The sequence below is a fragment of the Lutra lutra genome, chromosome 8, assembly GCF_902655055.1.
Source record: "Lutra lutra chromosome 8, mLutLut1.2, whole genome shotgun sequence".
NCBI lineage: Eukaryota > Metazoa > Chordata > Mammalia > Carnivora > Mustelidae > Lutra > Lutra lutra.
In genome coordinates this window covers 43,946,815-43,963,067 of record NC_062285.1, presented here as the reverse complement: position 1 = coordinate 43,963,067, position 16,253 = coordinate 43,946,815, and the positions used below count along the sequence as shown (strand labels likewise).

Genomic DNA, 16,253 nt, shown 5'->3' with positions numbered 1-16,253 from the left:
CCTTTGGTACTGCAGTATGAGGTATGAGGAGAGAGGAAGCCTTCTATAGTCCTAAGATTAAGCCTCATGATATTTTAGTGAGTCTTTTAGTTAATGGATGTCTCTTCTGAGCTATGAATTTCAGAAGCATTTCTCAGTTTTATTTTGTTTGCTTTTTTCCTTTCCTTTAGGTGGTACAGGATGGCTAGAACGGTCTATACTTGGCTATTTCCCTTCTTTCCCATGGAAAATTAGACTGGCTGGACTTGGTTATTTTCCTTCAGCAGGTGAGCTGGGTCTCCCAACACCCCAGTAGGTTCCACTCTGGTTAAATAGTTTCCCTTGAGGGCAGGCTTTGTTAAGGGGAAAGCAGTTTGCTCTGGTTAGTTCTTTTTCTTTTCAAAAAAAAAAAAAAAAAAAAAAAAAAAAAAAAAAAAAAAAAATTTTTTTTTTTTTTTTTTTTTGCTATCATTGTTTTTATTACTGTGGAAGATTTCAAACATTCACTAAAGTAAAAGGAATACTATAATGATTTCCAAAATATGGAGCATTTCATCCTGAATAATTATCTACATTTATCAACTTCAAATTTCCCCCGGCCCCTGCGCAAAACACAAGTGGGGTTAGTTTTCTCCATTATTTATTGAGGAAACCTGGTCAACCTCCTGGAGGTCCATCTGGTGGCGGCCATTTTATGACTCTTCTCCACTGGAGTTTTCAACTCTCAGAGTTGTTCGTGTGGAGCCTCTAGGAACTCAGCAACTGCACCTCGGGTTTTCCTACCCTGGTTCTCCTTCAGTGGTGGTTTCTGCTGGAGTCTCTACTGCGGTGAGTCGTAACTCCGGTGTCTTCCTCCTGTGTTCGTCTCTCCGGTTCCGGGGAGAAGGTGATTTGTTTGCCTGTGTCCTGTCTTCTCTTAGAGAGCCATGAAGAGTTGCTGATTTTTCAATCTGTTTAGTGTTTTCATTTGTTATAACTTAGCAAGAAATTCCAAGTACTTTACTTGCAGAGCTGGGACTGGAAATGAGGGTGGTTTTTTGTTTGTTTGTTTGTTTGTTTTTTTGTTTTACATTAATAGATTTATATTTTAGACTAATTTGGGGTTATAGAAAAATGAAGCAGAAACAGCAAATTTGGTATGTATCCTTTTCCTCCACATATAGTTTCCCATGTTAGTAATTTCTAGTGATACCTTTGTTAAAATTGAATCATTACTGATATGCTGTCATTTCCTGAGGTACCTAGTTTATGTTAGAGTTCACTCTTCGTGTTGTATATTCTGGAAGTTTTGATAAATGTACAGTATCTTGTATATATTTCATTACAACGTGCTACAGAATATTTTCACTGCCCTGTACTTTCCTGTGCTCTATCTACTTATCTTTCACTCTTACCCCTAATCCCCAGCAACCACTTATTTTTTACTATCTCCATACATATGTCTTTTCAGAATGTCATTTAGTTGGAAGGATATTGTATGTAGTCTTTGTGGACAGGCTTTTCCGTAATAAACATTCAGGGTTTCTCCCTGTTTTTTTCCAAAACTTGATAGTTTCTTTTTATTGCTGGATAATTTTCTGTTGTTAGGATGTACCAATTTATCTGTTCACCTATTATTTGATTATTTTCCATATATTCACCTAAACATTTGATTGTTTTCCATATTTTACAATTACGAAGGAAGTGATAGAATATTTATGTGCAGTTTTTTGTGTGAACATAAGTTTTCAACTCAAGTATTTAGAAGAGTAACTGATGGATATTGTGATAAGACTGTGACGAACGTCGTAAAAAAGACTTCCAAACTGTGTTCTACATGTAAGTGGTCAAACCATTTCTCTTTCATGCGAGCAGTAACTGAGAGTTTCTGTCGCTCCACATTCTCATCAGTATTTTGGTGCTATCAGTAGTTTGGGTTTTAATCATTCTTGATGCATAGTGGTATCTTGTTTTAATTTGCAGTTCCCTGATGCCCTAAGATACTGAGCAACTTCTCCTATGCTTTCATTTGCCCTTTATTTTCTCTTCTCAACTTGCGTCCCTTTTATGTACTTTTTTCTTACTGTGTTAGCAAGGGCTTCCAGTACAGCGCTTAGTAAGGGCAGTGAAAGGAGATAGCCTTGCCTTGTTGGTGATCTTAGGGGGAAAGTATCTGGTTTCTCGCCACTAAATAGGACATTAGTTTTCATTTAAATCAACTTGATTGCTTTCCCCTCTATGTCTAGTTGGAAGTTTTTTCTTTTATTAATAATTAATGGTATTACATTTTTCAAATAATTCTTCTGTATCGATACAGTTTTTCGTGTCTAACATGTTGTGATGGATTATAATAATTAATTTTAAAATGTTGATACATCCTTATATACCTGGAATCCATTCCACTTGTTCGTGGTGTATAGCTGTTTTCATACAGGGTTGAATTTTATTTACTCATGTTTTGTTGTAGGTTTTTATATCTGTTTTCATGAAACATCTTGGTTTGTAGTTTTTCTTTTTTTCATGTTGCCATCCAGTTTTGCTATTGGAGTAATACTGACTTCACAGAATGACTTAGAAAGTGTTTGCTAGCTATTTTTTGGGTAGATTGTAGAGAACTGGTATTATTGTTGAAATGTTTGTCAGAATTCACTAGTGAAACCACCTGCCACAGGTAATTTCCTTTAGGAAGGTTGTTAATCACTGAATTGGTTGTTTTAATAGAGATCTGTTCAGATTATACATCTTCTTGTGGGAGTTTCTTTAGATGATGACTTTGAGAGAATGTTCTATTTCATCAAGTTATCAAGTTGGTGGGCATAGAGTTGTTAATAATACTCATTTACTAATGTTGCAATGTTCATGGGATCAGTAGTGATGGACACTTTCCAAATTCTGATATTTGTAATTTGTGTCTTTTGTAATTTTTTTCTTTGGTAACCTGACTAGGGGCTTATAAAGTTTACTGTTAAAGAAAATTGAAAAAGTAGTGGACCATAGTTTGTTTTGGTGAAGTTACAAGTGTTAGCCTGGCTAAAGCAGGAGGTAGAAAATATACCTACTGAAGTTGCTTTAGGAGAACAAGTTTGAGACAGAATGTTAATACCGCAAGTGAGCTGTTACTAATTTCATTTTACTAATGACTCTAAGAAGTTGAATTCAAAAAGGAGTCTAGCTGCTGGCAATCAGGGACTCACTGAAAGAAATAAAACAAATGGGGCACCTGGATGGCTCAGTGGGTTAAAGCCTCTGCCTTCAGCTCAGGTCATGATCCCACGGTCGCGGCATTGAGCCCCCTGCTCAGCGGGGAGCCTGCTTCTCTGCCTACTTGTGATCTCCGTCTGTCAAATAAATAAAATCTTAAAAAAACAACAACAACACAGATTTTCTAGAACAATCAGCATGGAAATTTGGGACTATTTCTTATAAAATCATAACAGATCATTTTGAGAAGGGCAATGAATAACCTTTTACTACTTACAGTGCTGTCTTAGGCAAAGAGAACATAAAAGGAAGCATGTTTATAAAATTCATTCCTAATATATATGCATTAATTTAGTTCTTAAGGAGTATTTTCATTTGGACATCCCATTTTAGATTTCGTATAAACTGGTCAAATTAACAGAGCCTAGAAAAATTGAACCAACTATCTGAGCTACAGCCATCCAGCAGACTTCACATAACATGGGTTAAAAATAAATGTTATTTTTGTAATTCATGGAGAATTTGGTTGATTTCTGCAACAGAAAATAAGTTGTGTAGTTCAGGATAAGAGACAAAGAATCATTAAAACTATTATTTCTCTACAGAAATTCTAACCTTCCCAATATTTTAGGTATACTGTGCATTTTTTTCTCATTAAAAAATGCTATCACACTGGGCACATATGATCTTCTTCATGTTGTGAATTAGACCACATTTCTAGACTCAAAATTTTAGAGTCTAGGAACTTAACAGAGGTAATTTTCTAGCTCCTAGGAAAGATGAGGAAAGACCTAGGTCTTCTGATAATACAGTTAGTATTTTTAATTATTTTTTAAATTTTTATTTTTAATATTTTTTATTTTAATTTATTTTAATTTAAATTTTTTTTATTTTTAATATTTTAATTACACTAACTTTTAAAAAATGTGTTATGCATTTTGTTATGCAACTATATAATTTTACCTGGTTTATACTTATATTAGTCACTTAAATAGCAGTACAAGAAATGAAAAACTTCTTCAAAGAAATACTGTTATTAACTTCTTCATTGGTTTGAGAAGACCATAAATCATTCAGAAACCAGACTATGTGTGGTCATAAAAAGCACATAGATCACCTTGATTTTTAGAAAATATCACTGCATCTGGCTTCCTGATCTGTGTCGTAAATGACATTCAAGATACAAAGGAAATACTAGCGTTTCCTTCTGCTCCAAGATTTACATATCCTCTGATGTCCTTATATAGATTAAAACCTTTTAGAGGACAGAACTTTTTTTTTTTCAACACATTCACCATGACTTTAAGAACAAATGGTAGATATGTAAAATTTTTAATTCATTAAGTGACCATATAAATGTAACTTTCGCTTTTCCTACTAAGATTGTGTTTAGTTTTGTTAAAATGGTACTAGTATATGCAGAGCCTAAACTTAAATTGTATTTATTTCTATGCATGAGAATTTGCTTCTGTTTAAGGAGTACTAAATGAATAGCCCTTCTTGTGTTCTATATTGACTTTTTTGGAGATTACCTATTACTATAATATGTATGTATCTATCAGACAAAAACAAAAACACAGTTCTGACCTCAGAGTTCTTACATTATAGAATGATTTTAATAAAAAGTGGGTATGTAGATAGTTGGTATTATTAATAAAAACTTTTATAAGGAATTTGATAAAATTCATTAATTCTCCAAAAAGGAAATAATTTCACTCTGCTTTATATTCATGAAATTTAATTTCATGGTTATCTGAAAAGTTCAAACCTGTCAGTGAAAAAATGTCTTCAGCCTAATTAATGTCAAATTTTGAAATATACAGTCTGTGCTTTGAATACTGATATTTCTGGCTAAGAATAACAAAAGTAAGACTTGGTAGAATTTAGGAGTGAACGTATTACCTTTTCGTTTCAAAAAATATTGGTCCAGGGGCGCCTGGGTGGCTCAGTGGATTAAGCCTCTGCCTTCAGCTCAGGTCATGATCCCAGGGTTCTGGGACGGAGCCCCGCATTGGGCTCTCTGCTCAGCAGGGAGCCTGCCTCCACCTCTCTCTCTGCCTGCCTCTCTGCCTACTTGTGATCTCTGTCTGTCAAATAAATAAATAAAATCTTTAAAAAAAAAATATTGGTCCATACTTGAAGCTTTTATGTAAGTCTTCAGTGCTGTACCACTGCTACTTAAATCCGGTTCCAAGTGACTATACCATTGCTCCATTCTAAGAGGAGGTAATTTGTCCCTATTCCCTATAACCCAAAATGTAACAGTTCACCTGAAGGTTGTTGAGGGACCCCTGAGGGTTTACTCCCTGCAATCTCAAAATGATCATGCTTTCAACAGCAGAAGGAGACCTCTATATAGATACTCAAGTCCATTTTTTTCCCCAAATTTTTCTTCAGAATGCATAATGGACTTATGTGTATATAAATAGCTGTCCCATGAAAGGTTAACCTTATGTTTTAACTATCAAAATATTCCATTGTGCTGAACAAATTGTTTTTGTTTTGTTTTTGTTTTCTGTAATTGGCTACTACAATGTTTTTCAGAGTTTTTTAAAAAGATACTATCATGTCCAAATCCTCCTTGTGTGTTGGCTTTTCTAGTTGATGCATGTTTTTACCTTTGATCCTACAAGTCTTGTTCTCTCTCTAGAATTTAGGGATGTCTGCTTTGTCCTTAAAATCCAGTTAAATTAAATTCAAAACTATTATATTGAGTTAGGAACTGTGTTCAGTCTGAGGCCAAGTAAGATAACAGTACCCTATGAGTTTCCCTTGGGAGTGGACAAAAGAATATGAAAGGAGGCATGGAAACAAATAATTATTATAAGTTAGAGATGGACCAGAGTTAGGAAAATATTTGCTTTATGCAACTAAAAGATGACCTTGCTACTACTCTACATAAGTTTTCATGTTTATGTGCTACCAATAACCATCTGATTATCTTATATAAAGCCATAATCTATAAATCTATATATTCCCAAACTGAATTTCATTAGGAGTTAAATTGTTTCCTTATTTTCTCCAAGTATTACAGCTTGAAATATATCACTTAATTTCTTAACTGACTCCTAAGAGTACAACATACTTTAATAAAAGGGTCAAGAGCTATTTTATGGTCCTCTTTGAAGCCAAGACTGTGAAGTCACCTCTCTTCAGTGACTCTGAAATTTCTGAGAAAGCATTACAGATGAATTAGAAACCCCACATATGTGCCATAATTTCCTGATAGTAGAGACCTCACACTGAAAACAGAGCTCAGCTGCTACATTTAATTTTGGAAAACCTCAGATAATATTGATATTGACAAGAGTTGGAGATACGTGTGTGTGTGTGTGTGTGTGTGTGTGTTTGTGTTTATCTATATATATGGAAAACATGAGAATGAGAGCCTTAGATGATTATTTCTTATATGGTTTATTGTGGTGGTGGTTGTTTGGTCTTCATAATATCTTATTTTCAAAATGCCATTCTGGTTCTTATTTTCTTAGCTATTAAAATATTATTTTTTGGTATTATTTGACTTTAGGACTATTGACTTACTGAACTAGCTATATGGTGTTGGATACACTGTTTAATATCCCTGGTAAGACTGAAACATGTTGTTTTGTTTCTGATCATGGGTAAGATGGTCTGTATTTCAGCATTAATTAGGGTATCAGCCATAGATTTGGTTTCAGTTTTGCTTTTGAGATTTAATTTAGGAGGTTGAGAAAATTTACTAGTATTCTTAATTACTGAGCAATTTTATCGTGAATATATGTTGCATTTTCTCAAGTGCATTCGCCACATCTTTTGCAGTTAGCATATAATACTTTTAATTTTAATGGAATAAATTAAATATGTAGAAGGGTTTTTTTTTATGTTAACAACTTTGACTTACTCTGGGATTATTTTGTTCAACTGGCTTCTTTAAGAATTTTTTTTTTTTTGGCTAAGTAATCTCAATACCCAATATGGGGTTTGAACTCAAATCATGAGTCACATGATTTACCCACTGAGCCAGCTAGGCATCCCTCCACTAATGTGGAAGTTTATATCCTAGATTGGACTCCTTTTTTCCTTTTTCTTTATTGCATTTAGTGCTAAGCACTAATTAGCTTATGAGACAACTCTTAATAAGTTGTGTTTTCCTCAATTATTTTTGAGGTTTTTTATTTTCAGACCCATGATCCATTAGAAATAGGTTGTATAATCTTCAAGCATGTGGAGATTTTCTAGATTAATACTACTTAGTGGCTTAGAATTGGATACTACTGTAGTACAGAACAAATTCTGTACAAATTCTCTTCTAACAAAATGTGACTGTTTTGTGGCTCAGCATATGGCTTTTATCACTGAGTATTTCCAGTACATTTGAAAGAAATGTGTATTTTACCAATATTCAGTGTGATGTTATATAATATCAGTTGAGTCAAAATGGTACAGCTCTTCCAATCTGCTATATATTTACTGACTTCCTTTGCCTAATTAAAGACTGGAGGAAGGATATTAATGAGACCAACTACTAATTTTTGAAGAGGTTTTTTTCATTTCGGGTTTTTTTTTTTTTTTTTGAGATTGTTGTATTTACCATGTATTTATTCTACCAGGCATTGCTGCCTATTCAGAACTTGTTTTCAGGGGCGCCTGGGTGGCTCAGTGGGTTAAAGCCTCTGCCTTCGGCTCAGGTCATGATCTCAGGGTCCTGGGATCGAGCCCCACATCAGGCTCTCTGCTCAGCGGGGACCCTGCTTCCTCCTCTCTCTCTCTGCCTGCCTCTCTGCCTACTTGTGATCTCTGTCTGTCAAATAAATAAATAAAATCTTTAAAAAAAAAAAAAGAACTCGTTTTCTATATGGCATCTTTTCTTTTCAGTCTAAAGAAATTCTTTTTTTTTTTAAAGATTTTATTTATTTATTTGACAGAGAGAGATCACAAGTAGGCAGAGAGGCAGGCAGAGAGAGAGGAAGGGAAGCAGGCTTCCTGCTGAGCAGCGAGCCCAATGCGGGACTCGATCCCAGGACCCTGGGATCATGACCTGAGCTGAAGGCAGCGGCTTAACCCACTGAGCCACCCAGGCGCCCCTAAAGAAATTCTTTTAACAGACTTTATTTCGCAGGTCTGCTGGAGATAAATTCTTCCACATTTTGTCTGAAATGTATGTATTCATTGATCTTTATCTGCTATTTACAGTTCTCTTAAAAGCCCCCCAAAATAAATCTTAATGCCTAATGTGATTTTTTTAATTTAATTTTTTATAAACATATAATATATTTTTATCCCCAGGGGTACAGGTCTGTGAATTGCCAGGTTTACACACTTCACAGCACTCACCATAGCACATACCCTCCCCAATGTCCATAACCCCATCCCCCCAACCCCCCTCCCCCCCATGTGATTTTTTTTATCATAGTATTTCCATTTAGTGTTTTTGAAATTTCCATCTCTTTATTGAAAAACCTTATTCCCTCGTGTTGCTTACTTCTCTAAATTATTTAACATGTTAATTGTAATTACCTTAATCCATTTCTGATAATTCCAACATCTGGATAGCATTTTCTGGGTTGGATAGCATTATTATGATAGTAATATGTTTTCACATTTCTTAATATTTCATTACATTTGAGGGGCTTTGTATAAAAAAACTGATAAAAATTATTTCCCATAAGAATGAGACTGTTTGGGGGTACCTGGATGCCTCTACCTGGGTTAAGCCTCTACCTTCAGTTCAGCTCAGGATCTCAGGGTCCTGGGATCGAGCCCCTCATCGGGCTCTCTGGTCAGCAGGGAGCCTGCTTCCCCCCTTCTCTCTGCCTGCCTCTCTGCCTACTTGTGATCTCTGTCTGTCAAATAATTAAATAAAATCTTTTAAAAAAATAAGACTTTTTCATCTGCCAAGTTACTCATCTGGGATTGAAGGGTAGAGTGCCTGATGCATTGTGTAAGGTTCAGCCACCTGTTAACTTTCTTCTGTTCCTCTGCATACATCCTTACTTTACCAGGCCCCTTGCTGTCCCTTAACAACAAGTGACCCTTACTTCTCCTGCCTCAACTCCAGGGACAGACAGTAATTTCCCATGTTTAAATTTCAGCTCTTTTCCTCTTAACAGCATTTAGGGAAGTTTCTTCCTCTTCTCACTTCTCTGTTAGAGGTTAAATCCACCATGGGTCTCATCTAGCAGGGGACTTGTTACTTTTCTGTACTCACAGGGTTCATATTCCCATGTCTATTTTCTAATGGTTTAAAATAACTATGACTTTAAGTATTATTTGTCTTGAAATAACTACTGGGTCTTAAATGGCATTCTTTAGTGATTCTTTACTAGCCTGGTACCATTTTAAAATGGCACTTGGAGATCTGGTCTTAAATTAGTTGTACTTGAAACTACTGTGAAAATCAGTATATCAGTACCTGTGCTAAAATACCCACTGTGGGTATTTTAGTCACTCCTAACTGCATCCCCCCAAATATAGTTTCCTTGAGCAAACTGTTGAGAATGGAAGAAGAAGAAAAAGGAAAAGACCGTGTAACATGTATACTGGGAAATACAGGCTTATGTTTTCTAAGGAATCAGGCAATAAGCCTTCCCAACTGAGTCTAATAGACACTGAAAAAAATACAAAGTTGATAAGTTTGGGGCCACTCCATTTAACATTCATTCCTGCTATTAGAGTAAAAATAAGAACGAGTCATCTTATAGGAGGTCATTGAGTGGACAATTCTTATATCTTGCTAAACATGTATTAAATTACTCTGATTATGTACTATGCAAATCGAAAAAAAGGGACAATCACCAAAAAACAATGACAAACATATAAAGGACATCGGGGTGTATCTGCTTGACCAGTAAAAAGATCTGTCAATCTGAGAAGAGGGAGCCAGGCCACACTTTAGAAAAGGTAGTTGATTAATAATCAGAAGACAACTTATTTTGGTGAAGTCCCATTGTTTTATTTTTACTTTTGTTTCCCTTTGGTGAAGTCCCATTGTTTTATTTTTACTTTTGTTTCCCTTGCCTCAAGAAATATATCTAGAAAGAAGTTGCTATAACCAATGTCAGAGTTTACTTCCTGAGTTCTATAGTACTTCCATATTCTCCTATGGTTTTATGTCTCACATTTAGGCCTTCAACCCATTTTGAATTAATTTTTGTGTATGGTTTAAGAAAATGGTCCACTTTCATTCTTTGGCATGTTGTTATCAAGTACTTTGTCAAAATAAAACCTGCACAGTGAAGGAAACAACAAACTAAAGGCACATTGCAGAATAGGATAAGATATTTGCAAGTGACATATTTGATAAAGGGTTAGTACCCAAAATATATAAAGAACTTAAGAAATTTAAAACCCCAAAATGAATAATCTAATTAAAAAATGGGCACGAAAAAAAATTAAAAAAAAAATGGCAGGAGACATGAACAGCCCTTCTTCCAAAGAAGACCTACAAATGGCCAACACGCACATGAAAAGATACTCAACATCACTGATGATTAGGGATATACAAAACTACAATCAGCTATCAACTCAAACCTGTCAGAATGACGAACGTCAAGAACAGATGAAATAACAGGTGTTGGCAAGGATTGGACAAAGGGAACCCTTCTTGCATTGTTGGTGGGAGTGTAAAATGGTAAAGCCACTCTGGAAAACAGTATGGAGTTTGGTTAAAAAGTTAAAAATAGAACTACTGTACAATCCAGCAATTTTACTACTATTTACCCAAAGAGTCCAAAAATACCAATTCAAAGGGATATTTGGAGCATTATCTACAATAGTCAAATGACAGAAACAGTCCAACCATCTATCAACTGATGAATGGATGAAGGGGTGGTGTGTGTGTGTAATTTCATTATTTTTATGGCTGAGTAAAATACAGTGGGATATTACTCAGCCATTTAAAAAAAAAAAAAAAAAAAAAAAACAGGGACGCCTGGGTGGCTCAGTTGGTTGGACGACTGCCTTCGGCTCAGGTCATGATCCTGGAGTCCCGGGATCGAGTCCCGCATCGGGCTCCCAGCTCCACAGGGAGTCTGCTTCTCTCTCTGTCTCTCTCTCAAATAAATAAATAAAATCTTTAAAAAAAAAAAACAAAACAACTTGCTATTCACTGCGACGTGGATGGAGCTAGAATACATAATGCTAAATGAAACAAGCCAGTCAGAATAAGACAAATACCATATGATTTCAGTCATGTGTAGAATTTAAAAATCATGTAAGCACAAGTAAAGGAGAGAGAGAGACTAAGAGACAGACACTTAACTATAGAGAAAGATGGATGGTTACGAGGGGGAATGGGTGAAGTAGGTGATGGGGATTAAGGAGGGCACCTGTCATGATGAGCACAGGGTAGCTTACAGAAGTGTCGAGTCACTATATTGTACACCTGCAGCTAATATTACACTGTATGTTAAATAGCTGGGATTTAAACAAAAACTTAAATTCATTTTTAAGTTACTTTTTTAAGTTCATAGTAGAACACAAATTCATGAAATTCAAGCAAAAATTCATAAGGAAAGAACAGAGGTGAGAGGAAAAGAATGTAAGAGAAAAAGGAAGTGAGTGAATAAAGCAAAATTTAAATTATTTAGTAATAAAATGATGCATTCATGTAGTTATTGTAAATGAGGCAGAAATTGAGCTTTCAAAAATCAAAAAGACACTAATGATTGAAAATAGTGTGGAAGAAAAACATGGCTGTCAAGGTGGTAATATTTCCAGAATAAGAGTTTTTTAAGTGATAGATGATAGAACAATTGGAACAGACAAATGTAAATCATAATTTTGAGATGAATGTAACATTTAAGACAGTTTTTGATTTTTTGTAATAGTCTTACTGTGTTTTAGAACATTTTTAACAACCTCAGAAAGAATAAAGAATTATTCTTACCAGGCAGAAATAATCCTGGTTTTCAAGTACAAAATTCTACAAAATTGTCATCATATCAAATTTATATTTTCAAATAGAAATTACTCTAATTTTACAATCAACATAATAAAGACTCTTGTGTTTACTATTCAGAACCTAAAACAATAGCTTCAATATAGTTGTTACTAAACATTTATAAATGAATAGAGTTTTTGTTGAAAGGACTATCATTGGGGCGCCTGGGTGGCTCAGTGGGTTAAGCCGCTGCCTTCGGCTCAGGTCATGATCCCAGGTCCTGGGTTCGAGCCCCACATCGGGCTTTCTGCTCAGCAGGGAGCCTGCTTCCTCCTCTCTCTCTGCCTGCCTCTCTGCTTACTTGTGATTTCTCTCTGTCAAATAAATAAATAAAATCTTTAAAAAAAAAAAAAAAGGACTATCATTTATAAAAGCAAGAAAGGAGAACACATCTGTAGTCACACTGCAGCTATAGTCAGTGTTAATTTTTGATCTATAGCTTCCCAGACTTGTGTTTATCATAAATGTGTATGTATATTTAGAATGACACTATATCTACACTAAAATGCATATTTAGTATGATTTGAATATATTCCTCAATCCTTCTAAGCACAATATTTCAGAGGTTCTCAAAGCCCAGGCTAGGTTGAAAGAGTTCAGGATGTTTAGCTCCAACTGTGGTGGATCCCAAATATTTGAGGAGCTGAACAAAAACCACTGAATGGGCTTCCCCATTGTTCTCTGATCTCACACATGCTTGAAAATGAAATCTGGTGTTTTCCTCCAAGGGAAAACATGAATATGAGTGTCCTCCAGCAACTCTGAGTTACATATAAAAATGTTTATTTTTGGGGCGCCTGGGTGGCTCAGTGAGTTAAGCCTCTGCCCTCAGCTCAGGTCATGATTTTAGGGTCCTGGGATCAAGCCCTGCATCGAGCTCTCTGCTCGGCGGGAAGTCTGCTTCCTCCTCTCTCTCTGCCTGCCTCTCTGCCTACTTGTGATCTCTTTCTGTGTGTCAAATAAATAAAAAATCTTTTTAAAAAGTTTATTTTCTTTTATTTCTTTCTCTTGCTTTCTTTCAGTTTATTTCTTTTAAAAATGGTTTGCTTTCTATTTAGCCCATCTGCTGTCATAAGAAAACTCATTTTTGGGGTGCCTGAGTGGCTCAGGTCATGATCTCAGCGTCCTGGGACGGAGTCCCACATTGGGCTCTCTGCTCAGCGGGGAGCCTGCTTCTCCTCTCTCTCTGCCTGCCTCTCTGCCTACTTATGACCTCTCTCTCTGTCAAATAAATAACTAAAAAAATCTTTAAAAATAAAAAAAAAGAAAACTCACTTTTTTGGATAATTATTTACCTTGCCTATCTTAGAAAAGTGTAGAAGAATACAGTAGAATGCCCTATTTGAAAATACATTAGAATGTAATTCATTTTAGAGTAATGATTATCAGTTCCAAGAAAGAATCCTTCTACGATTCTCCATAAAATATGGCATACACAGCTTCATCAGGCACAGACCTGTTTTACTGCTATCCCAGTAAAATGATCTGTGTAGCTTTTATAAAATGTTATACTAAATATTCTTTATGCTAAAAAAATGATTCTTAAGCTCCCAAACCGTACAATGTGTAAAACATCAATGATAACATAGTGTCTGAGTTAATCTGATATGAATCATAGCGTTCTGATCCAACACAGTGTGCATCTCTCACAGGTGCACTGTGAACGGCGTTGCAATCTGTGGCCAGTAGACATATTAAATCCTTGATTTACCGATGTACATTTTATAGTTAGAGGATTCATGTCTTAATTCTGCTTAAACAAAAATAGCCATACTGGTAGTGGTAAGAAATGTTTCTTATTGAAGTGTGAATCAAAGCAGGAGGTAAAATGAAGTGGTGATCATTTCAGCTCTTTTCTCAGGACATTGTCTCTCACGGTGATGGAAACGTGCTGCAAGAAGTACTGGAATGGTTTTATATGTAATTTATCTCAGTGTGGATTTGTTTAATCCGAGGTGGCTGAATTGATGAATGCACACACTAGAATACAGTCAACACCAACATGTATCTTTCTTTGTGCGTCTCTACAGTAAGAGAGTGAATGAAAAGACCGAGGTGGGAAAGTATCAAGTTCTGTTAATAAAGATTTGGAGCGTGCACAGAACAATAGATATTTTAAAAATTTTATCTTTTTAAAATTTCTTTTCAGTGTTCCAGAATTCACTGTTTAGATATTTTAATGAAGAAACATAGAAAAGTATAAGCCACTTAAATGAGAATTCTAAGCACCAATTTCAATATTGTTTATAGCTGAATTTGGAAAGAAGTATTTAACCTGTATCTCTAAAACATAAACATGTGCGATAAGACTCCTAAGGTGCTCACGGAGAAAGAAGTAATGTACTGGTGTTTTAAATGAAACCTAGTTCAATAGTAGGTAGTAACTTAAAACTTTCCTCTGTCAACAAAGAATGATTTGGGCTATTTCCTGAGTATATGCACCACCTAAAAATTTGTTAAAAAAAAAAAAAGTGTAGCAGGGCACACAGTATTTTCTCTAAATTAATGAAATAATGTGGTACCAGAGAAGTGACCTTCATTTGTTTTTTTCATAAAGTATTACTCAGAGCAATTCTATTATATATTTTCTACCCATCTTTGTAGCATTATATTTTTGGTAGAAATATTCCTAGAAACCTACACTTGAGTCTATTTGGCCCAATGATCGTGACACTTAAAAAAATTACAGTTGTTAGGTTTATTTGAATTATCTGTATGTAGCAGCGTTTAGACTTTTACTTGTAAACACAAATCTGGTTGAACTCAAGATCAGACAGTAAAGCGACTGCCTTCCACTCAGGTCATGATCTCCAGGTCCTGGGATCCAGCCCTGCATCGGGCTCCCTGCTCAGTGAGGAGTCTGCTTCTCCTCCTCCCTCTCCCTCTGTGTGCTGGCTCGCTTGCTGTCTGTCTCTCAAATACATAAATAAATCTTTAAAAAAACCCACAAGCCAATACCTTCTGTGAGACAGTCTCATGATCCCTAAAAATGCAAGGATGTAAAACTCAGGTTAGGAAAACCTGAAAGCTAGTTCTTACATTTTTAGTGCTGTTACTTCATGTGTGTGCCGTGTGTATGTGATACAAATTAAAATCATACAAAAATACCTGCTGTTACATAATATGTATGTAAAATTATTTTTACATAATACACATGATACCTAAATATTATGGTTAACTTTACTGGGAGATAAAAAATGAGAAGGCTCCTGTATATAAAATACTTGTTGAGCGACAGGCCACAGATTTGAAATTTCAGCAGTAAAATATTTTTCATTTGGGTTAAAGTGCATTTTCCAAAACTTTCACCAAAACCAATTTACTCTGTTACCCAGCCTCCCCCAACATAGTGATATATTAATAAATAATGAAAATTACCATAGACTAATGTATTTTAATCTAGTTTTATTTAGCACGTGCTTGATGAGTGAATGGTAACTATAAGAAACAGTCTCTGATAAATGTGCCAAGGTCATAGTGACAGAACAAATGCTGTACTGATAAGAAAAAAAGGATTGCAAAGAAGTGTCTGTCAGGAGCTGAGATTTGTATCCAAGCTTTGTTTTGAGAAACAGGATCAACGCACTAGGGTATACCTTCTGCCTGTACAACATACACATGTACATGCCTGTGTTCGCACATGTGCTTGTGTGTGTGTACACATACTTTTGATCTTAAAATCATCTAAAATTCTATACAAATATATAACATATAGACCAGTTAAATTCAATAGGGGATATACCTTTGTACATATTTATCAATATATACATCTAGTCTATTAACATCTGAACTCAAATAATTTTATGGTCATTAAATGTCAACATAATAAATAAAACCACTTTCTGATGGAGACATAGTACTCCATAGTATATATGGACCACATCTTCATGCATTTGTCCGTTGAAGGGCATCTTGGCTCTTTCCACAGTTTGGCTACTGTGGCCATTGCTGCTGTGAACATTGGGGTACAGATGGCCCTTCTTTTCACTACATCAGTATCTTTGGGGTAAATACCAGTAGTGCAATTGCAAGGTCATAGGGTAGCTCTATTTTTAATTTCTTAAGGGATCTCCACACTGTTTTCCAAAGTGGCTGCACCATCTTGCTTTCCCACCAACAGTGTAAGAGGGTTCCCCTTTCTCCATATCCTCTCCAACACTTGTTTTCTCTCTTG

General features: G+C 35.4%; 1 long non-coding RNA gene across 1 annotated transcript in view; it reads left to right on the top strand.

The window, feature by feature from the left end:
- Positions 1 to 615: 615 nt before the first annotated feature.
- The window catches only part of LOC125106536 (uncharacterized), a 159,465-nt gene continuing 143,827 nt past the window's right edge, over positions 616 to 16,253 (top strand). The window contains exon 1 of the long non-coding RNA XR_007129344.1: positions 616 to 807. This is a non-coding gene — a long non-coding RNA (uncharacterized LOC125106536). The remainder of the gene's footprint in view (positions 808 to 16,253) is intronic.